Genomic DNA, 26,616 nt, shown 5'->3' with positions numbered 1-26,616 from the left:
AACCCTAGAAGACCCCCCTCACCAATTATTTTATAAGTATTGCTTGGAAGATAAACACATTTCTCTAGCTTTTCTGTCCCCAGCAGGCATTTCTCTGCTATCAGCTATGGAAGTGGGATGGTAGCCTGCTTACCCCAGCACTCCCAGGCCCAGAGCTATTTTGGGAAATAGGGTATCTATATATTTGCCACCCACTGGTGAAGTGTTTTATCATCTTAAATTTCCATCTCTGTAAAGCTCTCCTACCTCTCCAGCTGACTGAGGTTTTCCATCCTGGGGTATTTGAGCATGTTTGGTTGTCCATGGAGGGCACTGAGGTGGGACCTAATGAAGCAGTGTTAGAGTTGCCAATCATTGCAAGGAGCCAAACAGGTGGCATGGAACAAACAGGGAAGATAAAGTTCATTTTATTAGGCAAATGACTCGAGGTCACATAGTAAAAGATAGATCTGAGGTTTGAACTCAGGTCTCTTTTCCAAAACACACTTGTCATATTGCTGCTTTGCTCTTTGAGTCAACAATCTTTTAACCCTGTCTGATCTCATTTTCTTCAAACTTACCATGATCAATAGCTGTAGGTCTGAGCACATTACTTTTCCCCCTATGAGCCTGCCTCATTGGGCACATTTAATATGGTCTTGTTTCCCAGTATTTTTTCCTTTCATTATCTGGGAGGGTTTTTTTTTTTAACTTTGTTTCTTCTTAATTAAAAAAATGATTATATGGAAGTTTTTTCCTTTGAAGGACTCATTAAGCAACTACTATTTCTTCAAGGACACTTTGTCCTTTATTAAGAGATTCTTTTAAAGTATATGGAGTTTCAAAGTTCTATAGACTTTATGGTGAAGAACTAGATTTATTTTATTAAGTCTTGGGTAAATATGAGTTCTGGAATAAGATGCCAGAAGCTAAAACAGGCCCTGGGACTGAAAAAAATATTTTTTCATCTGTACACCTTTGTACCCTTTACCTTCTGGAACATTTGTAGGTTAAAGTGAGAAGGGTCTAAGAAGGGGATTGAGATGATCAATAGGTGAAATTATATCAGAAATTATATCTGAGTTAGTTGGGAAACTGAGTGAATGAAAATAAAGTGACATTTATTTATAGAAACCTGACCTATGAGCTTTTTATTTGAGAGAAAGAGGCTTTCTTGAATCCAGGCCCAAGTTCCAACCAAAGGCAGAATTAAGGTTGTGGAGAGTCTCCTTAATAAAATATTTAGTCTTCAAATTTAATGCCAACCTAAAATTAGGTTAAAACCTTTAGAGTCAACACTACATAAAATGCTTTTTGTAGCAGCTTTACATGTAGGGTTTGTTGTGAAAGTAGTGAATCTATTGGGTGATACTTTAAATACCCCAATCCCTCTTCTCTCAAAACCTACTGGGTGAGAAGCAAGCCAATTACATCCTCAGATTGATGTAAAACCAAATAAAAAATAGAGAAAGTTGATAATAATGTTAGTTCTTGATGTCAACTCAGTGGTAACTCTACTTCTCAGTAAATAGGAATCCTTTCTTGAACTCTCTTGTAAAAGAGTCTGGGGATGAAAAGAAAGCTCCTCATCTCCTTCCTCCATGAGTGGCACCTACTGCTTTACCACTTATTTCACCTTCTCCACCCCATTTTAGTGCTTGTCTCCCTCACTAGACCATAACTCTAGCATTGCCCAGATGGAGCACATAACTGTTAATGTTGATCAAACTCTAACCATATGCTAGGGTTTTCTAAAGAATTTTTTGGGGATTAACTTATTAAAATCTCTTACGACCCCTTTTGCGTAGCTAATATCATTATATCTATTTCACACATGAGGAAATCACTACCCAGCTAGGTGAAGTAACTTGCCAAGGTCACACAATGATTAAGTGGATTTGAACAAGATTTGAACTTGAAAAACCAGGTGCCAGAGCCCAAATTCTAAACTACCAAGCTACAGTGCCTTAAATGGCTGTTGAATGAATGTCAGTAGTATATATGAATCTATTATATATTGATTATTCTATACATTCTAGAATATAATTTTACATTTTATATGCATCATTTCAACATGTTTGTATATATTTACATTACTCATATAATATCTACATACCATTTGTGGTTTATTATACATTAGGGTTATTATATACTGTCTCAATATTTGTTGAATGTGTGTATATATATGTGTGTATATACATATATATATATATATATATATATAAAACCTGTAAGACATATGAATGTATAATTATTCCACAAATCTTTGTCAGGGTGGGATATTACATATTACATATAAGGTACATAATAAATGTTGCATTATTGATATGGAATATATGAATATTAACATGAATACTTCTTGAGTGAATAATTCTCTTCTCCTTGTACCTGGGACTTGGGTGTTCATCAAAGGATTCAGGAGCATACAACATTCAGGCTGTTTTTGGAGAAGGGATGAAATAAAAGCATTATATTCTCATTATGACAAATAAACAACCTTTGGTTCCCCAGTTCCTGAAAGAACAAATTCTTTTTATTATGGTAACTTCCTATCACTAGGGCTTTTTTTTATGACGACACAGCTTGTTTTTCCAGGATCTTCTGGACTCTGAAGCTTTTTAAATTAATTCTTCCCACAACTTAGCAGTGACCTGTGAGATACAGGTAATGGCTTCCTCGTTATGGTCAAATAGACTTCTCTCAAGAAGAAGAAGGATATTTGGCTGAGGATGTACCATCACATCTCTGTAGATCATCTGTGTGCTCCGCTTGAAGGCTGAGCATACCAGTAGTCTTCTCTGCTAAAAGACACCCACTGTTATTCATCTTTTATTTTGATAATAGACAGAGATAAATAATGAAAACAAAATCCCCTACATTATTTTTCCAATAGGAAACAAAAAAATCTACTGTTGTGATCAGACAATAAGCTGAAGCCAAAGACAGGAGTCTGAGAACATCTACTCTGTTAATTCAGATTGTGGATGGAATTCAGGCAACATTCCCACATTGGAAATTGGGCAAGAGATGACCATCGGACCAAAGAATTAAGGAATTAAGAGTCCGTAATTATATATTGCCTCATCCAGGAACCAGTGTAGACAGATCATCCATGAATTAGCTCCAGCTTGCATATGGAAGGATATATATACACATATATATATATATATATATACACACACACACATATATATATATATATATGTATATGTATATATGTATTTCTTTGTTGGTCCAATGAAGTTGTTTGCATTCATGCTGTTGCTTTAAGACCCTAGCCTTTAGTGAGAGCCTCCATTTTCCCAGAACAGTTCAAATGAACATGGAATTGAAAACAGATGTGGGCTCCAGCGTGTTATTGCACAAGGGCAAATGGGGCATAGGGAGGGAAAGGAGGGGGAGGTGGCAGGGACTGCGTGAAGGGACCTTCAGCAGCCCCAGGACTCTCATCACTCGAGGGGGTCTGAACTCCAAATTCCACCAGCCTGCACTCTGAAAATGAACTCTTAACAGAAAACAGATGGGAATGGACCTGGAGTTGGGGGAGGGGAAATGGAAGGAGGCCTGAGGAGGAGAGTGTGGTGAGGAAGGCTACAGAACAAGCAGAGTCTAGCAGTGTAGAGTGTGGGCTTGTTAACATTCTTGGTGTAAGGACTCAAAAGTGCTTGAGGAGGTGATGCGCATTGGGGGCCACATATGCCTGGGACATCCACAGTCTCCTGCAGATAAAATGCCTGTTGTTTTTGCTCTGCTGAGAAGCATCAATGACATTCAGAAGTTCCAAGAGCAGTGAGAATCCGGCCAGATTTTTTTCTTCGTTTTGCCTGGGAAACATCTCATCCAAACACACCACTTGCTTTTGCAAATGCCAGTAGTCCTGATAAATCAAACTCACTGGAGTCAGCACAATCCTCATGTTACTTTCCATAAGGGCTCTGTCTGAGCCGAGGCATGCCAAGGTCCTCGGCAGCGGGGGAGGAGGGAGCGGGGCTGGAGCATCGTCTAGACAATAATACCTCCTAGGGCTTCCCATCCTGGGAGCAAGAGCTAATTCACTTCTGTCTCTTTGGACCAGCTTATCAGAGATTTGACAGTTCCCAGACTTGAGTGAACCTTTCCACTTTTTTTTTTTTTAAACAGCTTGAACCTCCCTGCTCAGTAAGTGAGAAGAAAAGGCAGATTGCTATAGGACTGTGGCAAACCTAAGGAGAATGTCATTTTGGGGTTCTGCTATGTTAGAGTTTGAGAGTGCTGCTTGCGGGTGGTGGTGGTATTTGGCCCTTGATGTACTTGTTTGGCAAGACAGCTTAAATGTTCTTGGACAGATGGATACTATGTAATGACAAAGCAGTGGTTCTCAATGGGAGAGTGGGATTGCAGAGGAGGATTTTGCCCCCCGGAGTTTGGCAATGTCCAAAGACATTTTTGGTTGTCGTAACTGGGGAGAGAGTACTACTATCTTTTCATGGATATAGGTCAGGCTTGCTGCCAAATATTTTATAATCTACAAGATAACACCCCACAACAATGAACTAATTATCTGGCCAGAAATGTAAATCATGCTAACGTAGAGAAACTGTACTATAACATAATTTTTAAACCTTGTGATAATTTGAGGACAAGGATGGTATAGATATATAAAATTCAAGGATTATTCTTGAATACCATTTTAAGGACATAGTTTAAGATCCTACCACACTAAAAAAAATTCTTTATGGTGATGATCATACAATAAGAATAATAGCTATTAATTATATTGTGCTATATGCCAGGCACTATTTCAAGCACTTTACACATTAGTAAACTTGTTTTCACAACAAATTTATGAGATACGATAGGTAAGATCATTTTCCTAATTTACAGAAGAAGAAGCTGAGATACAGAGAGGTTCAGAAGCATACCTGACCTCCCACAATTAGTAAGCATAGGGCTGACTTCATGGGTGTTTAGCCTGTCCAATCACACAGGGCCCCATTCTCAGAAGGGTTGCATGTTTGGTCTAATGCTCCGCTGTTACTGTCCTGGAAGTCATAATAGTTTTATCTTTGAATCTGTGTTTTATAATTGAAGCTCAATGTGACAAGAATGTGCGTGTGAGCAGAGGAAGTAGGGGCAATGTGGATGTCTGCTGTTTTTTATTGCTCCATCCACACGTAGTGTTGAAGATGTTCCTTGAACACAGAACTCCAGTGGATCCCCAATGCATGAGAGTGCAGAGAGACTCAAAGCAAGTACAAAGGAAGCAGGTCGTATCTATGACTAAGCATGGGCACTGCAGCCCCAAGAGGCTGCACTTTCTATTCAAACCAGAACTTGCACTGGACATAGAAAGAAGGCAGTGGCATGTCTCTAAGAGACATGAATGCCCAGGCACTTTATCACATCCCTGCTTACTCATGTTACTTCCCTGTATTAGCCAACTACTTATGCTTGTAATGATGACATAGAAGGAAAGGGAAAGATGGGGCGAGCCATAATTCCTTTTTCTTTTCGTCCTTCCTTACTTATCAGTAAGCCAAAGACAGTGTTTGTAGAATGTGCACATATCAAGAAGTACAGTTGAGTTAGTTAAGTGCAGTTTCCACTGTTCTGGAAAGAAACAAAACACATATGAATATCTGAATTGTGGAAGACAAATTGTGTAATTTAAGTAATTCTGCACACAAGTTAAATGGTCTTAGATTTGCATTTAAACTGGTATGCACAATGTAAAGATGAATGGTAACATTTGTGCTAATAATTTACAATTTTAATTTTTTCTCATAATGACACTTTACCCCTGATTTTTGGACAAGAGACCCTGCATTTTCATTTGGAATTGGGCCCTATAAATTACATAGCTGGATCTGAGGAAGGGAGCCATGATTTGAATTTTGGCAGTGCAGACCTAGCATCAATGTTCTTATCCACAAGAATATCCATTTCCATTCTAGGATCCAATGTGATAAAAATGAGCTAGACTTTGAGAGAAATTTCTCCGTCTGTGACCAGACACCTTCCAGAGTACAACCATCATCCTTCTGTTGGAGGGGTGAGAGTGGGGTCAATTTTCTCCCAGTTGGAATTGTTGGTTTTTATGTGTGATGAGTCCTGAGCAGCATGCTAAAAACTGTCGAAAGCAGCAGCTGAACTCTTATGTGCTACCCTCCAATTTGTATGTTTTAGTATCACACTTTCTATTGGTCTAGAACTCTAGTTGGTCATAGTAGTACATTTAATTTATACATCCATGTGATCGATGTGCCAGGCATTTTACACATCTTATCTCAATTTAATCTTCTATACAGTTTTTAATTTTATTTTATTATTATTATACTTTTAGGGTACATGTGCACAATGTGCAGGTTTGTTAAATGTGTATACATGTGCCATGTTGGTGTGCTGCACCCATTAACTCATCATTTAGCGTTAGATATATCTCCTAACGCTATCCCTCCCCACTCCCCCGACCCCACAACAGTCCTCGGAGTGTGATGTTCCCCTTCCTGTGTCCATGTGTTGAGTCAATGATGAGCAGAGGTCTTATAGAAGGCAATTGTGCAGCCATTATTGGAACCCACATTTGAATGATTTTCATAGCTCATTTAGTCCTGACAAGCCCTGCCTCATCTCCCCTCTGCTGTAAATCTGTCCATGCTTGGCTACTTTCCATCAGGTTTTTAGTTGAACATCTCTCGCAAGTTGAAATATTATTTAGAACATTTCCTTTGATTTTTAACCTACCCAGTAAAATTTGACGTATTTAGAAAGTTGAATTTTTAAAAGGCTTCTTAATTTATAGCATCTTGATTTAAAATCAAACCTAGTGAAACAACTTAAGGAGTCCATCAGTTTTACTCAGTCACGTTTGCTGAAATAAGCATAAACAAAATGTTTTCCTCTGAAGTACGTGAGTGTTAAAAGTTTGTGGTAAAAGAATTCTCAAATGGAACATTGCTTAGGACCATTTCGATTGTGTTGGTGATGCTACTGGTCTTATCTTGGATGAGAGCTGGTATAACATTGTTTAACTTTTGCTTTGAACTCTTTTAAAACTCCAAGCATAGATTTTAAAAGAGAAATAGCTAAAGAAAGACAACCCTAAGCAAATTTGATCTTCATCCACATTGGTACACGTCAGCATTGCTAAGATGATCACATTCGTCTTCAGGAATGATGTTTACAGCCTTTGATCTAGCATGTAAAAGAATGGATATATTGGCACACAGCCTCCTTAGGGTCCATGACATGAATGTGTGTTTTACCTACAGACTCAGCTACTCAGAGATCTGGTTCAGGATACTCACCTCAAAACACAAGACACTAGAGCAGTGGGAGGGAGGAGAATGGTAAAGATTGGTGGCACATTATACCCTTCAAAGGATACATTTCCATCAACTCTTCAGGAAAAATACCTGGAAATATATGGCCTTTTAGTGTATGATGATTCCTTAAGTATAGGAGTCTATGTGCACATCTTGTGTGCATGAGATCTCTTTGTTTTAGTTTTGCCCCCTTTGTTTATTTTTAGCCAGCTTGTGCAATTGACAATAGCAGAGAGGTTATCATAGTCTAAGGAGTCATGTGCAGCTCGGTTTAATTCTCAGCACCTCTACTTACTATACTTACTACGTTTTTTCTTCTTTTTTAACTTGAGTACAGTTACCTTACCTCTCCAAAACTCACTTTCATCTATAAATGTAAATAAAAATAATCTGCACCATAGGCATGTTAAAAGACTATGTGACAACAGTGTCAATTGACTGGCACATGGTAAATGCTCAATAAATGAATTCATGGTACTTATTATACTGAGGCCTTTCCATGCTGATAACAAGAAAAATGGCATTTTCAGTTAATTTTTTCTTAAATGAACTATAATAAAATGTAACTTAATGTGCTGAAATCTGCCCAATCTCTTCTGATACCCATACTTTACAGTATTGAAACACAATTGCCAAGATACTACAACTGTTTTTGCAACATTGTATTTTATTTTAAAATGATAAACATGCTTGGCCAGCCAAAACACATAATTGTGAATTACTGGATTTATTTTTTGAGTGTAGGGTTTCAGTTTATGGGGAAACTAGAAGTTGTTACATTACAAGTAAATTGTACACAAACAAATATGCAGTAATGTAGTTCTGTGTTTTTGTGTGTGTGTGTGTGTGTGTGTGAGAGGGGAAGAGGAGAGGGTCTCGCTCTGTTGCACGTGCTGGAGTGCAGTGGCATGTTCACGGCTTGCTATAACCTCCACCTTCTGGACTCAAGCCATCCTCCCAGCCTCCTGAGTAGGTGGGACTACAGGAGTATGCCAATACGCCTGGCTAATTTTTGTAGTTTTTGTAGAGACGGGGCGGGGGGTTTCCCCATGTTGCCCAGGCTAACTCCAGGGCTCAAGTGATCCACCTGCGTTAGCCTTCCAAAGTGCTGGGATTACAGGCATGAGCCACAACACTCGGCCAGTTTGTGGTATCTTGAACTCCTGAATTAAAGCTTGATTCATGAATATAAAGCATCCGAAATCTCTGCTTAGGGATTTTTTTTTTTTTTTTTTTGAGACCGTGTCTCGCTCTGTCGCCCAGGCTGGAGTGCAGTGGCGCGATCTCGGCTCACTGCAAGCTCCGCCCCCCTGGTTCATGCCATTCTCCTGCCTCAGCCTCCTGCGTAGCTGGGACAACAGGCGCCCGCCACCACGCCCAGCTAATTTTTTGTGTATATATATATATATATATTTTTTTTTTTTTTAGTAGAGACGGGGTTTCACCGTGTTAGCCAGGATGGTCTCGATCTCCTGCCCTTGTGATCCGCCAGCCTCGGCCTCCCAAAGTGCTGGGATTACAGGCGTGAGCCACGGCGCCCGGCCAGGGATCTTTGTAACAGACATTAAAACGTAAATACTGATGTTCACATTGAGGAGAGTTTTGCATATCATCATTACTAATGTATATTTTGCCCTTTGATTTGAAATCAGTGAGTTGGAAAAGCATTTGTGTGTCTCACAGGGTAGTGTCTATAACAGCATGGATTAACTCTTTGGGGTAAAAAAAAAGTATGGAACAGTTTTTGAGTTCTTTTTTCCTGTTAACTAATATTCACATCAGTGAAAACGTTTGAATTCTCATCAATCTGTTTAAATTTTCTTATTATAATTAAGCACAACACATTTTCCCCTTTTTTAATTGACATAACTTTACAAGGTACATAGTGATGTTTTCGTACATATCATGTATAGTGATCAGATCAGGGTAATTAGCATATTTATCATCTCAAACCTTTATTATTTCTTTGTGTTGAGAACATTTTCTTTCAAACAGTTTTTCATGAGTTGGCTGGTTTTCTAGGAGAGACACTGAGTTTAGGCAGACCCGAGGAAAGTAAAATGAAAAGATCAGGACTAGTATCCCTTGATGAGGCTGAAATATAAGCATAGTGAAAATTTAAACATAAGGCATTTTATTTCTTTTGATGATATTAAAAAAAGAAAATCATGAACGAGTGATTCATAAATGAATAAACATTATTTTATTCACTTTATTTTTCTGTACAAAGTCCTGATTCCTGATTTTCCTATGACCTTATGTTCTTCAGCAGCACTTGTTTTTACAATTAAGAGCTAATTACTATCCTGGACCCCTGGAAACTTGTGAACTTTCCAAAGGTCATTATAACTTAGTATCTGCTAAATGCAGCTCAAGAAGGCCCAAATGAAACAAAACTTAGAAACTGTTCTTAATCTTGTTTATCATTAATCTGGAGACAAATGGCCTTTATCTAGTTTATATGAAAACTCAGGCACTGGAGTCTGTGCACACACACACGCATGCACATTCATGGTCAAATATTTTGCCGAATCAGCTGAATTAAATGATTCATGGGAGGCAAACTTCTCTGTCAGCTACACATCAGATAATTGATGCTATTTATAATAGAAATGAAATAGGAGGCTAAAAACTAACAAAGAAAAGAATTCCTTGGAATTGCCGTTGTTTTCTTTGGAAGAAGGGAAGGAACCAGTGACTCAGTTCGGCAATACATTGATCTCATTAGAGAGAACGATGCCAGAGCTTGGAGTAAAGCTGAATATATTGCAAATAAATGTAACATTGAGACATATTTCACAACGGACTGTTTCCTAGCAATCAGATTCACTACAGGGAAATTCAAACAGGGGAGAAAAGAGACCAAACACAGAATGAATCTCTTCTTTTTTTTTTTTTTTTTTTTTTTTTTGAGACCCAGTCTCGCTCTGTCGCCCAGGCTGGAGTGCAGTGGCGCCCTCTCAGCTCACTGCAAGCTCCGCCTCCAGGGTTCACGCCATTCTCCTGCCTCAGCCTTGAGTAGCTGGGACTACAGGCGCCCGTCACCAGGCCGGGCTAATTTTTTGTATTTTTATTAGAAACGGGGAGAATGAATCTCTTCTAATCCCTTTTAACCAAACCCAAGAATCACGCCAATATTAAGAAAATGACAGAATGCTTTCCAGGTTATTAGAAATGTATTGTGAAGATGACATTTTTGTATGACTATGCAATGCAGATTATACAATATTTACTAAACAATGTAGTCATAAGACTAAAAGAAAAGTTAACTACGATAATAACTTTTATACATTAAGCACGTTTTACTGTTTTAGATATCTTATGTAATCTAAGTAAATTGATTCTCACAACAGACTTGAGAGTTTGCCATATTACTTCCTTTGCAATTGTTGTATAGGAGGTTTGGAGATGATAAGGATAAAAGAAAAATAATGTAATCTTTAATTCACAACACACCTGAAATGCAAGGGATGTAGTATTCCTTATAAATACCCGGATGACCATAATGAAGACACATGTATCTGAAATAACTGGTAGAGGAAAAAGTTGTTTCTTTGTAGATGAAAAATATTTTATAGAGACTTAAATTTTCATCCCGGGCTCATTCATTTCCAAACCTGCTTTTCCATAAGGTCTGTGAAATAAGAGACGTAGGAAGCCTCACGTCTACTGTTCAATGTGCCTTTTGACCCCTAGTTCTCAATCCAGCGCTGGATGGGTGGGGTGTTCTGAATCAGAACCACCTACAGAAGCTTTCTCAAACCACACAGTCCTCCCATTGGTAGGACAGATTCCATGCTCTGAGAGGAAGACAGAACCAGCTGAGTTATTGTATCAAAGGGACTTCGGAGGCATGCGAGTGTGCACAGCAAGGACAGTGCTGTTCACCTCTTGTTCTTCATAAATAGAAAGCCTGATAGGACAGAGTGCTGATTCACTTCTAAGTGCCCCTTCTGGCATCAGAAGGTGGGCTTTGTTTGGGCTCAGGATGAGTCTCTCAGCACTAAAGTATTTCCTTAGTGATCTCATCACTCAGGGCCACCAGAAGACCCCATTAGAAAAGCTAAGTGGCATATCCTCACTGAAAAAGCCACAGGGAACTGCAGGTGGGGGACTCAGAAACATTCAGGGAGAGATGACAGACAACCTGAGACTACATAGAAGGGCTAGAATTCTAATTCGATACATACATCACCTGGAATTAAGTGTCCTGTTAATAGAAGACATTTGGAAGTTTCAGAGTGAGAGAGAGAGTGTGTGTGTGTGAGAGAGAGAAAGAGAAAGAGAAAGAGACATAGAGCAAGCAACTGTATGTAGATGGCAATTATAATCTTGATTTCAAAGACATCTTCCTTGTTTTATGACTGTTCCTTATTCACAGCTTCCTGTTTCTGTTATGAGTGAAATATGTATACTCGAATTTTGAAGATCTCGATTTGAATGATCTTAAATTCCTTTCCTATTCTTGAGTTAACTCTTTTTTTCTGTGTGTATTGGGTACCTGCATGTGTGTATCTATATGTTTGTACGGAGATATTATTTCATTAGTCAGGGAACCTGATCTAATTTAAAAACTAAATTGCCTCTTTATAAATGTAAGGACCAGTGATGCTGATGGTGCCCCTTTCACAACTGGCTTCTAGTTTTTCACATGATCTTTGTCTCTGGTGTTAACTGGCTATGCAAGGTCTCTTCAGCCCACTGTTTCTTGGTGAGCTCTTCTGCCTGGGGAAACCTCTTCTGGATGTAAATAACTAGGATGTCTCTGAAACATGTGACACTTCCCCACTATTAACAAGGTTAACAGTCTGATATTAACATTTCTTAGTATTTGTGGTATTACTTTTATCTTGTTCTGTTAAATCTGGGCATCATTTATATACATGAATAGTTACTGTGGGATCGAATGACCACACAGTTCATGATCACTTTTATCATTTACTGAGCTTACATTTCATGAAAGATATTTGAGAACACATTCTATTTAATTTGGTGATCTTTAAAGTCATATAAGGTAACTGTTCAAGCCCAATTTTACAGAAAAATGAACTAAGATTTGGATATATTGAGGAACTTACCTAAGACAGCAGAGCTAGTAAGTGACAGAACATTGAGTCAAATTGTGACCACATGAACCAAAAAATTCATTCTGCTCAGCCTTAGAAAATGTAGGTCATAAATTTTATTAATCATTCATTCAACAAGTATTTGTGGAGCACAATACCACGCAATAGCCATTGTTCTAGGCACTAAATTACAGCAACAAATAGGAAGAAGCAGCAATGAGGATTCTACTCCCTACCTGAATTGCCTGATCAAAACTCTCTACCACTTTGCCTCTGCTATCCCTGGGATGTTGCTAAGCAGTGTTCAGCTTCTACTCAAAATCCATTATTAAGGATCAACAGTCATCTTGGTTTAAATTCAGTAGCTGTGATTTCCTATCAGCCCCTTCAGAGGAGGATACCATCATTCCCACAGGGTCCCCAGAATTTCCCATTTTTGCATACCCTGTGATTGCAACTTTCAGTTCTGCACAACCAGAAAAGTTATGAATGGTGCATTTTCTCCATTCTTTTCACTCTTTTCACCTCTGCCTCACAACAGGGACAGCTGTTTTCTATTACAAAACAGGCTGACAAGGTGCTGGTCTGGAGCAGAGTCTCTTTGGCAGGTAATTTTGATGAGGCCCAGAGGTAAGGGGGTGGCTGTCTCTGATGGGTTTCCGGTCCTGTTATCAGCCACGTCCAGCAACCCCAGACATGGCTGCTGTCTGTACATCGGGCTGATTTCTGGCTTGGAGCCCATGCCTGCTGAGAACCTCAGTCATTCATCAGGGCTAATCCATTAACTTTTTCTACTTAGGCCGAGGAAGCCTGGGAATGAGGCAAACATTCAGTCTCCCTCTGGCAGAGAACTTGGTCATTGAACACTCAGTAGTAACCCTACCAGTTCTGACTGGGCACTCATATTTTGATGTTTTGGTTGTTGTTGTTCTCGTTTTAGAAAAGTAAAGTAGCAATTCTAAATACTAACAAATAGACTTAGTACAGACAGAAAGTAAATACCATGTGAGAAAATACCCCCCTCGACAGTGAGCTATCTGCAGAAGAGAGGATCCAGTGATATTTTTTGCACAGGGAAGCTTTCTCTATGGCTTCAAACCAGACTTTATATTGCCTTTGGTTTTCGGGAAAATACAGTTATCTTAGCAACAAGGCCCAGCTAAAACCTACTGAGCTTTGTAACCTGAGTCCCATTCTACTTACTGCCCTTCTAGTGGGTACTTCCAGAAACTGGCTTTCCCCTGCACTCATCTTTACTATTTAGATGGAAAAAACACAGCTGGAAAAGACCTAGTAAGATTTGTCATTAAGAAAAAAATTGTTCTTAGCCTTAATTGGCTTTGCTAGATTAGAACGCCTTCTTTTTCTGAAGAACACCAGATGTCAGGAGACTTGGTATGTAGTCCAACTCTGTGATTAACAATAACATTAATAATAACAAAACATAACAGAAGCATTTAACATTCAGTGACATTTAACACTAACAATATCAGGCTATTATTCTGTGTTAATATAGACTAGTGTATGCATGTAAAATACATTGTCCGATTTAAACTTCATCACAGCTCTGACAATGTAGGTGTTATCAGCATTGTCTCTTTTTTACAAATGAAGAAACGAAACCTTAGAGAGGTGAAATAACTTGTTCTAGGGCAATACTTATTAAAATATGAAGGTAGAATTTATACCCAGCTTTATCTGTTTCCTCATGTGGAAAGTAGGGATGCAGACAGGGATTAGAGCATGTTTGTAAGTTTCCTTAAAATGCCATCATCCTTAAGGAAAAAAAAATGACAGGATATTGTATCAGGCTCTAACATATTATATGAAGCTTACATTAGTAATGGTGGTAATGACGCCAAGTGGATTTACAGAGTTCTAAATAATTTATAAAACTTTCATTTTATTACTGATATGAACTGAATGTGAACCCCTCAAATTCGTATGTCAAAGCCCTAATTTCCATCATGATGGTATTGGGGGGTTAGGCCCTTCAGACATGAATTCAGGTTAGGTTAGGTCCCAAGAGAAGAGTCCCATGATGGGATTAGCACCCTTATAAGAACAGGAAGAGACTAGAAGGAGCTCTATCTCTCTGCCATGTGAGGCTGTAGCAAGACAATGGTCGTCTGCAATCTAGGAAGACAGCCCTCACCAGAAACCATGTCGCTGGCACCTTGATTTGGACTTTCAGCCTCCAGAACTGTGAAAAAATGGGTAAATGTCTTTGTTTAAGCCACTGAGTCTATGGTATTTAGTTGTAGCAGTCTGGGGATAACAATGCAATTACCGTATTTGATTCCACAATTAATCACCTTTCTAAGATGGTTAGAGTAAGTACGACTCTTTCATTGTTACAGACGAGAAAATTGAAGCTCAGAGGTTTACTTGCTCCAGACGCCTGCCTGCAAGTGTCTTCGCATGTTGCTCCTAGCCTTGATATTCTCCCATCACTGTCTGAGTTTACAGCCTGTGTGTACAATGTATTCTATACAGGAGCTATTCTAATGGGACTTTAACCACAAGTATGCACCCGGTCTCAGAACTCTCCTTATGTATGCAAATATCATGATGCCGATTTCAGATGGAGCTTACCAGGGCCCTCAATTCATAGATGGGTTGTAACAAAAAATTACATGGGACTTTGTACTTTTTTTTTTTTTTTTTTTTTTTTGCACAAGGAAGTTTTCTCTGGAAGGAGTAATGACATAGGGCTTTGTACTTTTATTTTACTTTATTTTTTTATTTTTTGAGACAGAGCCTTACTCTGTCACCCAGGCTGGAGTGCAGTGGTGCGAGCTCAGCTCACTGCAACCTCCACCTCCTGGGTTCAAGCAATTTTCCCGCCTCAGCCTCCCAAGTAGGTGGGATTATAGGTGCGTGCCACCATGCCTGGGTCATTGTTGTATTTTTAGTAGAGACGGGGTTTCAGCTTGTTGGCCAGGCTGGTCTCGAACTCCTGACCTTAGGTGATCCACACGCCTCAGCTTCCCAAAGTGCTGGGATTACAGGCATAAGCCACCATGCCCAGCCTGGACTTTGTACTTACAATTCTGTAATTTTGAGAAATTTGAGTAGAATCCTTTTCCAGAATCAGAAATTTAAGATCCTGCCAAGAACGCTTTTCTCTCTCAGTTGCTCTTGCTCACATGCATAAAATCTCCTCAGTACTCAGCTCTGGTTGCTCTCTGGGCTTAGTAGAAATCCCTGCTGAAGAACCATTTCGACCATGAGGGCAGCAGAGTTGTCCCGGACAGAGAAGCCCAAAGGTCCGGAGTGCCCTGAACATTCTGCACAGCTACCTCTCTGGGCTCTGACCAACTGGCTTCTTTCAGTGGCTGTCTGGAGATGTACTCTTTGGAGACCAAAACTTTGGGTTCCAATACCTACCCTGATTATATTTCCATGCACATATTTGGGGGAAATTAAGTCTTCATTAGCAAAGTCATTTGAATGACCTCTGACATGCTCGGCATCCTAATCACGGTGGAGGTGAGAGAGATAAAAGGAAGGAAGGCAAGAGAAGCAGTGCTAAGGGAGCTTCTTGCCTGCAGAGCTGCAGCGGTTGTGTTTGCTCCTTCAGGCTGTCTTCCTTCAGGCTGTCCCAGAACACTAGTGATGAGCTTTTCACTGGATGTGGTTGACACACGGCGGCACACACATCACCCCTTCCCACCATTTTATCTCTTGCTGCACAAAACACATTTAGTTGTGGGTCTGACCCTTGACCCCAAATTCTGAACCAGAACTCACTGAGTCCTTCAGGTTCTCTTTGAGGAATCTGCATAGCCACAAGGGTTCAATGACAGGTACTTTTTGGTCTGGGCTTAATTTTCTTGTAATTTGTTTCCTCTACCTGCACACAGTATTCTTGGGGAAGTGCCCTTCTTAACCAACACAGACACTGAGACTAAGTGGACAAATTCCACGTCATCCCCAGAGGGTCCCCCGCCTGGGGGAGTAAACGAAACTCGGTATTGCAAACACCTCCATTCTTTCACACTATAGGTGACAATTCTGGAATATTTGACTCATCTACCTCTCTCTTATTCAGATATAGATAAAATGAGTGCCAGGCAGTTAGCTGTGTGGGAAGGGTTTTGTTGAGGCTATGAGAATATAGAATATTTCACAGATTTTTCAAGTGATAAGGATTGAGCATATGACAGGAGTAGATTAAGAGGTACATTGAAAATGTGGACTGTGTAGGGTCATGGGATCATTGAATGGTGAAACACCCACACCCACAGACACCAAATGCCTCAAGAACTGAGCTTTGTACTTATTTCTTCTTTTGTACAAATCCCTCTATCGTTGTGTCAGGTTTTACTTATTTATTTATTTATTTTGCACCTTCATATTACATTGTAGAGTCAGTAACATTCATAGCATTAAAACTAGACTTTACCAGACCAAAGAGTACCCTTTGAAGTTTACTTTTAAGTGGTTTGCCTTCAGGGACTCTGAATTGGCCAAAACATCTTCAAGACATCTAACCTCAGTGAACCTTAAATTTCATAACTAGAAATCTAGTTCTTTGATTTCATAAATCTTGACATTCTAGTGGTCGTAAGGAACTTAATGACGTGTTCAGGCCTTAGAGTCAGAACAATCTGAATTCAAATCTCTACCACGCATGTGATATTCACCTTCATTTGTAAAAAGAATAATGAAGTACTACCAACCTCTAGTGTGATTTTAAGAATTAAGTAAGGGAGTTTTTGAAATGCTCTGCAAAATGCCTTGTTATTGGAGTGAACAGTGTTTATCATGCTTGCCATTCTCCCCATAGCCAAACCTCAAACTATGGCAAGCATTACTCAACTCCAAAAGCTGTATTCATACCAGGTTATATTCACACTAGATTTGACTAACTTCAGTGATAGCATCTTACTTTCTCCTGAGATTGCCAAGTAATTTTTCAAAATTGTAATTGCTATAGAATTCTTTCTCAATTTGAGGCTAATCTTCTAACATCCATCTATGGATTTTCATTAGAGACCTTGGAGCAAAAGAATGCAAGTCAGTGACAGCTGTTCTAGTATCTGAGAGAATTTGTGTTGATGGTCTCCTTTCTTCCTTCTCCTTGTTCTCTCATTTCTTCCAAATATGATGTGCTTGGGTGCCCTTACCATGGTAGCTGTTCTGCTTATAAATATGCTACTTCTTGTTGTTTGTTGTTGTTGTTTTTTGAGACAGATGCTCGCTTTTGTCACCCAGGCCTGGAGTGCAGTGGCACGATCTCAGGTCACTGCAACCTCTGCCTCCTGGGTTTGGCCTCCCAAGCAGCTGGGATTACAGGCGCCTGCCACCACACCCAGCTAATTTTTGTATTTTTAGTAGAGACGGGGTTTCACCATGTTGGCGAGGCTGGTCTTGAACTCCTGACCTCAGGTGATCCAGCTGCCTTGGCCTCCCAAATGGCTGGGATTACAAGCATGAGCCACCACACCCATCTATATGCTATTTCTTTAAGATCCTTTTTAAATTCTCTAGGTTTGGAAACCCTGTAGCTGTCACTAAGCTCCTGAATTTAGGTATTTTCCCTTAATAAAAGAAAAAAAAGTTAATAAATACTCACTTATCCATTACCAAAATGGAACAACTGTTAATATTTTTCCAGTTTTCTTTACACTTTTTTGAAGGCAAAGAATGTATTAGGTAAAACTGAGACCCCTGCGATGTCCTTCCTAATTTGCATTCCCTTCCCTTCCAGAGCTAGAGATTAAGAAGTATTTGATGTGCATCCAGTTCTGTATATGTACTCTTTAACTATAACGTATGCACATATATAAAAATATATATAGTTTATACATATTTGGAAAGCTATATCATTCATTTGCATTATTTAAATTAAATACAGTACATGTAAAGTTTTCTAACTGGCTTTTTCATTCAATATTATATTTTCAAAGCAGATTCATGACAATACATATGTAGGTTATTCTTCTTAACTGCAGTATATTTTATTATATGAACATATCACAATTTATCCATGTATCCTACTATGTATCTTTATTCACTACCACTTGACGTTTGCATTATTTCCCCTTTTTGATACAACACTGTTGTATGGGACATCCTTGTATATAGTTATCTTTACTCTGTAAGAGTTCATAGATTTTCTCTAGGCCAAACACACACACACAGGGAAGCATTCTTGCCTTGGATGGCTGGGTTACAGAGTATAAACGTTTTGGGATGATGCCACTGCTCTTTGTGATGGTTCTATTAGCATACTCTCATCAGTATTAAATGAGTTCCGATTTGCTCTCATTCTTGGCTAAACATTGATATTTTTGCCTGTCAGGTGGATTTTAAAGTGTGTCTTACTTTTTAAAAATGTTCCTGATCATTTTTATAGGTGAGCGTGTTTTCACTTGGATTTAACAAATGCAGTTTTCTATTTCAGTTTGTCATTTTCCATGAATGACACATGAAAATACCTCGCCCATTTTTCTATTACATTCTTTGATATTTTTGTATTGAATATATTTATTTTCATATTCTGGGTGTAGACTTATATGTGCTGAACATATTTCCTTTCAGTGGCCTTTAATTTTGTTTTCTATACCATTATTTATGCATAAATTTTAAGTCTAAATTGGTCGGGTTTATCAGAGTTTTTCTTTATGATTTTCTCTTTTTGTGTCTGCTTTAATAAATCTTTCCCTACTCTGAAATCTTAAGTATGTGCACCTATATTTTCTCCTAATAGATTTAAAGTTTTTTAAACATTTATATTTTATTTTATTAATAATATGAAATAAAAATCATTTATGCATACTATATATTACATATAATATATGCAAAATACATATTATGTATATGGATAGACAGCTCTCCCAGTGCCACTTACTAAATACTTCATTCTTTTACTTTGCTAATTATATCTTCACCCATGTCCAATTTAGACTTTTTTCCCTCTATCAAGTTTTTATTTTAATGACTGTATTTTTCACTTTATGATTTGGAATTGGTTGGTTTTATCATCCACCTGTGTTCAGTATCTACATCTGTTGTTCCATAACACCATGTTTATTTTATGAATTTTCACCTCCAGTTTTTAAGGATCTTGAAGATTTTAATGTCAATATTTTCAATACTGTCGGGTGAATTTTTGTCTGAAATGTTTTATTTTGTAGGCAATCTCTTCTGAGTCTTTTTCTTCATGTACTTTGTAATTTCCATTTGCAAGCTCTTCTTGTGTAAGGAGATGATTTCCTCTGCCTCTCTGTACTTTCACTTCCCTGCTTTCCCCTGGGGCCTCTTTCCCATCCTCAGCAGGGCAGAACCATTCTTTCCATCATTGCCCATTCTGCCCTGTGACTGGGATGGCAGGAGCCAGGCCATGGGCCAGCAGACCAGCACTTGATGGACACAGCTTTGTGTAAACTGTGGGCTCAGCCTCCTCTCTTTACCACTGGGCCCTGTGCCAATGAACTTTGTTTTTGTCCTATACAGTGTGTGGGTTGTTTTGAGGACCATAGTCCCTAAGAGTCAAATTTATTGCTTATGTATTTTAGTTATTTTCTGGCCAATGATGAGGTTTCTTTCATTTTGTAAAACTAGTGTGGTTTTTGTTTTCACTTGAAATATGATTTTGCAACATTACATATTCAGAGGATATGCACTGACCAGAAATTGGGTTCAGTGTGTTTTTCCCTTTTTTGACCACTGCCAAAAAAACTGTCTTTCAAGAAGTAGAAACTACTCTAATTAATCAATCACAGTGAATGAAGGGATGAGTAGAGCAAAAGCATCACATTTCCAATTCTGGTACAGTGGTCTGGAACAGACCAGAGCAGTGTGTCCTCAGTTTGTTGTACAGAATGATCTAGAGATTCAGGTTTTTTTAATTTTTTTATTTTTTTTTTTTTGAGACAGAGTCTCACTCTGTTGCCCAGGCTGGACTGCTGTGGCGTGATCTCGACTCACTGTAACCTCTGCCTCCTGGGCTCAAGCGATTCTCTTGTCTCATCCTCCTGAGTAGCTGGGATTACAGGTGTGCACCACCATGCCCAGCTAATTTTTGTATTTTTAGTAGAGATGGGGGTTTTGCCATATTGGCCAGGCTGATTTCGAACTCCTGACCTCAGGTGATCCGCCCACCTCAGCCTCCCAAAGTGCTGGGATTACAGGCGTGAGCCACTGTGCCCAGCCGATTCAGGTTTTTTTTAAGGGTTCCAAAGTTGATTCTTCTGCTCAGGAAGGCTTGGGAAGCACAGATCTAAAGGAATGTGTTCTGGGTGAGGAAGTCAGAAAGCGTGATGTTCAGTTCTAACTCTTTTTCTTAAAATCTAAATTTTATGGAGCCAAGTCTTCTGTGGGCTCTGATTCTCTCACAAGTAAAACAAAAGGGCTGTACTGTACAGTCCCTGAGGACGTTTTACATTCTGAATACACTTAATTCTTATACTAGTGAACCTTTTTTTTTTTTTTTTTTTTTTTTTTTTTTTTAGTAATTTTGGCATCCACACTCTACTCTTGACTTCGATTGAGATTGTAGTTAATTAAAACCTCAGGCCTTTTTCCATGTGTTGCTCTCAAGCCAACATCTCTCCAGTCTGCAATTCGTTTTTGCATGTAGGTAAGGACTTAGTATATTTTTCTCCCTAAATTTACTTTAATATTTGTAAACATTTTTAAGGCACTATAATATGCATAAAGATAAATGAGCACATTCCAGGAACATATCTGCTAATTTTTTTACCAGCTACACCTGTGCATCCAGCACCCAGCTAAAAGAACAGACTATTTGCACCACCCCAGAGCCCTTCTTTGTATTCCTTTCCAGACATTACCCATCTGCCTATGAGAAACCTCTACTGTGACTTCTAAAACATTTGTTTTGCTCTCTTGGGATGTATAGAGAATCACAAATATATGCTGGCTTCTTTTGTTTAATACTATGTTTTTGACAGTTATGCATCTTGGTACATAGATTTATAGCTCATTAATTCTCATTGTTGTGTGGTATTTCATGGTGTAAAATACACCATGCTTATCCATTCTACTAATGGTGAGCATTTTGGTAATTTCCAACTTTGGCTACTATGAATAATGCTACTATGAAAGTTCTAGTAAATGTATTTTGGTGAACATACGTTTGCACTTCTCTTGGGTATATAACTAAAAGTGATATTACTAAGCAATAGTTCACTTACATATTTAGTTTCAGTAGATACTGCTACACTGTTTTCCAACGTGGTTGACTCAATTAAACCTCCCACGCACAGTGTATCAGTCTTCCAGTCGCTCCACCTCTTTGCCACATTTAGAATTTTTCATTGTAGTTGTTGTAGCTTGTGTGTTGTGGTATCACATTGTGGTTTTAATTAGTAATTACCAATGATTAATCCAATTGAATGATTTTTTCACATGATTATTGGCAATCTTGATGTTATCTTTTGTGAAGTATCTATTCAAGTCTCTTGTGCATTTTTTCATTTGGGTATTTTTGCCTTTGTCTTAGCAATTTGTTTTAGTACTTCATCTATTCTAGGTATAAATCCTTTTAAAATATATGTATTGTAAATACGTTCTCCTGCTCTGTGGATTATATTTTCACTCAGCTGTGTCTTTTGAGAAACAGAATTTCTTAATTTTTCTATAGTTTAATTTATGATTTTTACCTTTATGTTTGATGCCTTTGTGTCCTGTTTAAAAATGGCTATTCTGAAGTTACAAACGTGCTCTTCTAGAATGTTTGTTGTTTTACTTTTAACATTTAAATCTGTAATCTGTAATCCATCTGAAATTGAATGTTTTTTGTTGGTTGCCTAGTTGGTATGATATGAGGCGTGACTGTCTCTCTCTCTCTGTATACATACATATGTGTATATATATATCTATATACATACACATGTATCTATCTATATACATACACACACATATATGCATATATATGTACACACCCATACACATATGTACACACATACACATAGGTGTATGTACATACATACACATGTACACACATATTTTTCTTTTGCCAGAATTATTTTCTTACAGTCTAGCATCCAAATTTAGCAGTTACCCCCTGCCTCATGTCTCCTACAAATATAATTAGCATGCCATTAATACCAGCACAATAATTTTTTATTAACTAATTAAAATTAATTTAAAATTGAAGTAGACAAGTATTCTTAGGAGTCTTCTGTTGAAATGCAAATACATTTGGAGAGGTAGCACACTGAAATTTTGTAACACATATACACCTATTAGTGATTTATCAATCAGAAAGTCAGGCGCTTTTAGCAGCCCTGTGGGAATTAGGTGAGAAATAGTTCTGAGAAACAGGATGGTGGTGAGGCTTAGCCAGCATGTGGTGCCTGCCTGGAAAGGGCTGGCCTGGGCGGGATGCTGAAGTCAGGGCAATGTGCTAACTTAAGGCCAGAAGTGTCAGCGAGCTCTGAGAAGTGGGATGGTAAGGCAGGAAAGAAAAATATTTCTTGCCTTTAAATTGCGTGCAGAGCTGACTAAGAGTAACTAACTGTGATAATTTGTTTTTCCATAGAAGTACTAGCAAAGGACAATGAATGTTTCCATTACCCTCGCCCCCTCAACTTGTCATGCTAGTCACCACGAGTCATCCGGCTTTCCCCATTCTCAGTTTCTCCTCTTCATAGAGGGAGATGGGTGGATGGCTGTCTCATCACTCTCTGTGCTGGAGCCTACTGCAGTTGTAGGGTTGTAAGACTCAAATGAGACTCCATAACCAGAAATAAATTATCTTCACTGCATCTCAGAAGACTACTTTGTTACCCACTTCAACCTCCACCGCTTTATGTGTGAGGCTGAATGCGAGAGTGTGTGTGTCAGAATTTAAGACCAATCTACCAGAATGCAAGCTTGGCATTTAAGGATATTCTCTGGAGAGAGGATCCATGATAGTGGAATCACCCCAGCAGAGGCTGAGGTGACAAACATTGAGGGGGGACATAGAAGAAGCATCAGGGGAGGTAGTATAGAGTGTATGAAGGATGTTTCGACTCCCGGTTTTATATAAGAAGTTGGCTCTTTGCTCACTCCACATGGGAAGTGATTCTGGCCCTTTTTGCACCTCAGTTATTAACATCTGCCTGTTCTTAGACTGAGTACATTTTAACACTATATTTACATATACTAGTGCTGATAATTTTTTAACTGAAAAAAAATTTCTGGAGAAAATGACGTTAAAGTTATTTAATTCCTTCATCAATTTGGTATCCAGAGTTAAATCACCTCAATTTTTTTAAAAAAATTATTTGACTAAACTTGTTTTCATCTGGACAAATCCTTTTTTTAGTGTAAATTTTATAAAAAATGTCTCATTTGAATTTAAATCAATTTTTACCCATATGCAATTGTAAACTATCTTTTGTGGCCATAACTTCTACAAAGTCCAAATTTCATGTCTAAAAATGTTAGATCTAAATTTGTGAGAATATTTTGATATTTTAACAAATATTATTGTTATCAATATTTATAGTGTATAATTTTATTTATTTTCAGTCTATGTAAAATGATTTCTATCAAGTTTATTTTTTGTCTGTTTAATCATAAGGCGATGCTTTGCTCAGTGTTTCACTTTCAACAATTTTACTGTGTGGAGTTTTAGCTATTGTTAATTTATTTGTGTGTTGATTGCTTCTACTATGCTTGATTTTTTTTTTTTTTTTTTTTTTTTTTTTTGAGATGGAATCTTGCTCTGTCACCCAGGCTGGAGTGCAGTGGCACGATCTTGGCTCACTGTAACCTCTGCCTCCCAGGTTCAAGTGATTCTCCTGCCTCAGCCTCCCAAGTAGCTGAGATTACAGGCATGTGCCACTACACTCGACTAATTCTGTATTTTTAGTAGAGATGGGGTTTCACCATGTTGGCCAGGCTGGTCTAGAACTCCTGACCTCAGTTGATCCACCTGCCTTGGCCACCCAAAATGCTGGGATCACAGGTGTGAGCCACTGCACCTAGCTGCTGCTTGATTTTTTTATAATGTGTCAATTGTGTAAATGTTTACCAGCTAGTTATGATTCTTGACTTAATTTTTTATCTGTAATGGCAGGTTCAAAATGTTCACATGAGTAAGTTTCACTTTTACTTTTTAAAATCTGCATTAAAATGGCCTTGTACTTGAAAAAAATCTTTTTTTCTTCTTTAGAAATACATGTTCCATATTTCGCTACACAGATACAGAGGAGGGGGAAAATATATGTTCCCGTGGTAAGCAATCCCTTACACACGGAGCCAAGGTAGAATACAGGCAGGAATGATACGAAATCTGAAGTGAGGACTGGCTCTGAGAACAGCCATGTCTAGTGGCGGCTGTGAGAGACCTATAACCAATGACAAGTGATGTCTTGGCTTGTAAAAAAAAGTCCTGACATTTTAATAATTGCCATTCTGACTGGCATGAGATGGCATCTTACTTTGGTTTTGATTTGCATTTCTCTAATCATCAGTGATGCTGAGCTTTTTTGCATAAGTTTGTTGACTGCATAAATGTCTTCTATTGAGAAGTGTCTGTTCACATCCTTTGCCCACTTTTTAATGGTTTTTTTTTCTCATAAACATGTTTAATTTCCTTATAGATTCTGGATATTAGACCTTTGTCAGATGGATAGACTGCAAAAGTTTTCTCCCATTCTGTAGGTTGTCTGTCTGCTCTGATGGTAGTTTCTTCTGCTGTGCAGAAACTCTTTAATTAGATCCCATTTGTTAATTTTTGCTTTTGTTGCAATTGCTTTTGATGTATTTGCCATGAAATCCTTTCCTGTGCCTATTTCCTGAATAGTTACTATGTTTTGTTCTAAGACTTTTATAGTTTTGGGTTGTAAATTTAAGACTTTAATCCATTTTAATTTAATTTTTTTATATGGTATAAAGAAGGGGTCCAGTTCCAATTTTCTGCACATGGCTAGCCAGTTCTCCCAGCACCATTTATTAAATAAGGAATTATTTCCCCATTGCTTGTTTTTGTCAGGTTTGTCAAAGATTAGATGGTTGTAGATGTGCGGTCTTACTTCTGAGTTCTCTACTCTGTTCCATTGGTCTATGTGTCTGTTTTTCTATCAGTACCATGCTGTTTTGGTCACTGTAGCCTTGTAGTGTAATCTTAAGTCTATCTGTGGCAGTGTAAATTAGTTTAACCATTGTGGAAGACAGTGTGGTGATTCCTGAAAGACCTTGAGCCAGAAATACCATTTGACCCTGCAACTCCATTACTGGGTATATAACCCCCCAAAATATAAATCATTCTATTATAAAGATACATGCACATGTATGTTATATTGCAACATTGTTCACAACAGCAAAACTATGGAATCAACCCAAATGCCCATCAATGATAGACTGGATAAAGAAAATGTGGTGGCCAGGGCCAGTGGCTCACGCCTGTAATCCCAGCACTTTGGGAGGCCAAGGTGGGTGGATCACGAGGTCAGGAGATCCAGGCCAACATGGTGAAACCCAGTCTCAACTAAAAATACGAAAAATTAGCTGGGTGTGGTGGTGCGCACCTGTAATTCCAGCTATTGTGGAGGCTGAGGCAGGAGAATCACTTGAACCTGGGAGACAGAGGTTGCAATGAGCCAAGATTGTGCCACTGGCCAGGCGCGGTGGCTCACGCTTGTAATCCCAGCACTTTGGGAGGCCTAGGCGGGCGGATCACGAGGTCAGGAGATCGAGACCATCCTGGCTAACACAGTGAAACCCCGTCTCTACTAAAAATACAAAAAATTAGCTGGGCGTGGTGGTGGGTGCCTGTAGTCCCAGCTACTCAGAGAGGCTGAGGCAGGAGAATGGCGTGAATCCGGGAGGCGGAGCTTGCAGTGAGCCGAGATCGCGCCACTGCACTCGAGCCTGGGTGACAGAGCAAGACTCTGTCTCAAAAAAAAAAAAAAAAAGATTGTGCCACTGCACTCCAGCCTGGTAATAGAGTGAGACTCCATCTCTAAAAAAATATAATAAGAAGAAAAGAAAAGAAAAAGAAAATGTGGTACATGGTACATATGCACCATGGAATACTATGTAGTCATAAAAAGGAATGAGATCATGTCCTTTGCAGGACATGGTTGGAGCTGGAAGCCATTATCCTCAGCAAACTAACACAGGAGCAGAAAACCAAACATCACTTGTTCTCACTTATAAGTGGGAGCTGAACAATGTGAACACATAGACACAGGAAGGGAACAACACACACTGGGGTCTGTCAGAGGGAGGGGGGAAAGCATCAGGAAATACAGCTTATTCATGCTGGGCTTAATATCTAGGTGATGGGGTGACAGGTG

The 26,616-nt window shown here is 38.7% G+C and overlaps 1 long non-coding RNA gene across 1 annotated transcript in view; it reads right to left on the bottom strand.

Annotated features, from left to right (window-relative positions):
- Window positions 1–9,213: 9,213 nt before the first annotated feature.
- Window positions 9,214–26,616, bottom strand: part of LOC129478431 (uncharacterized) — a 28,363-nt gene continuing 10,960 nt past the window's right edge. The window contains exon 4 of the long non-coding RNA XR_008656434.1: window positions 9,214–9,377. This is a non-coding gene — a long non-coding RNA (uncharacterized lncRNA). The remainder of the gene's footprint in view (window positions 9,378–26,616) is intronic.

This window comes from Symphalangus syndactylus, chromosome 3 (assembly GCF_028878055.3).
Source record: "Symphalangus syndactylus isolate Jambi chromosome 3, NHGRI_mSymSyn1-v2.1_pri, whole genome shotgun sequence".
Lineage (NCBI taxonomy): Eukaryota > Metazoa > Chordata > Mammalia > Primates > Hylobatidae > Symphalangus > Symphalangus syndactylus.
Note: the sequence above shows the minus strand (reverse complement) of the source record. Positions and strands in the feature narration are given on the sequence as shown.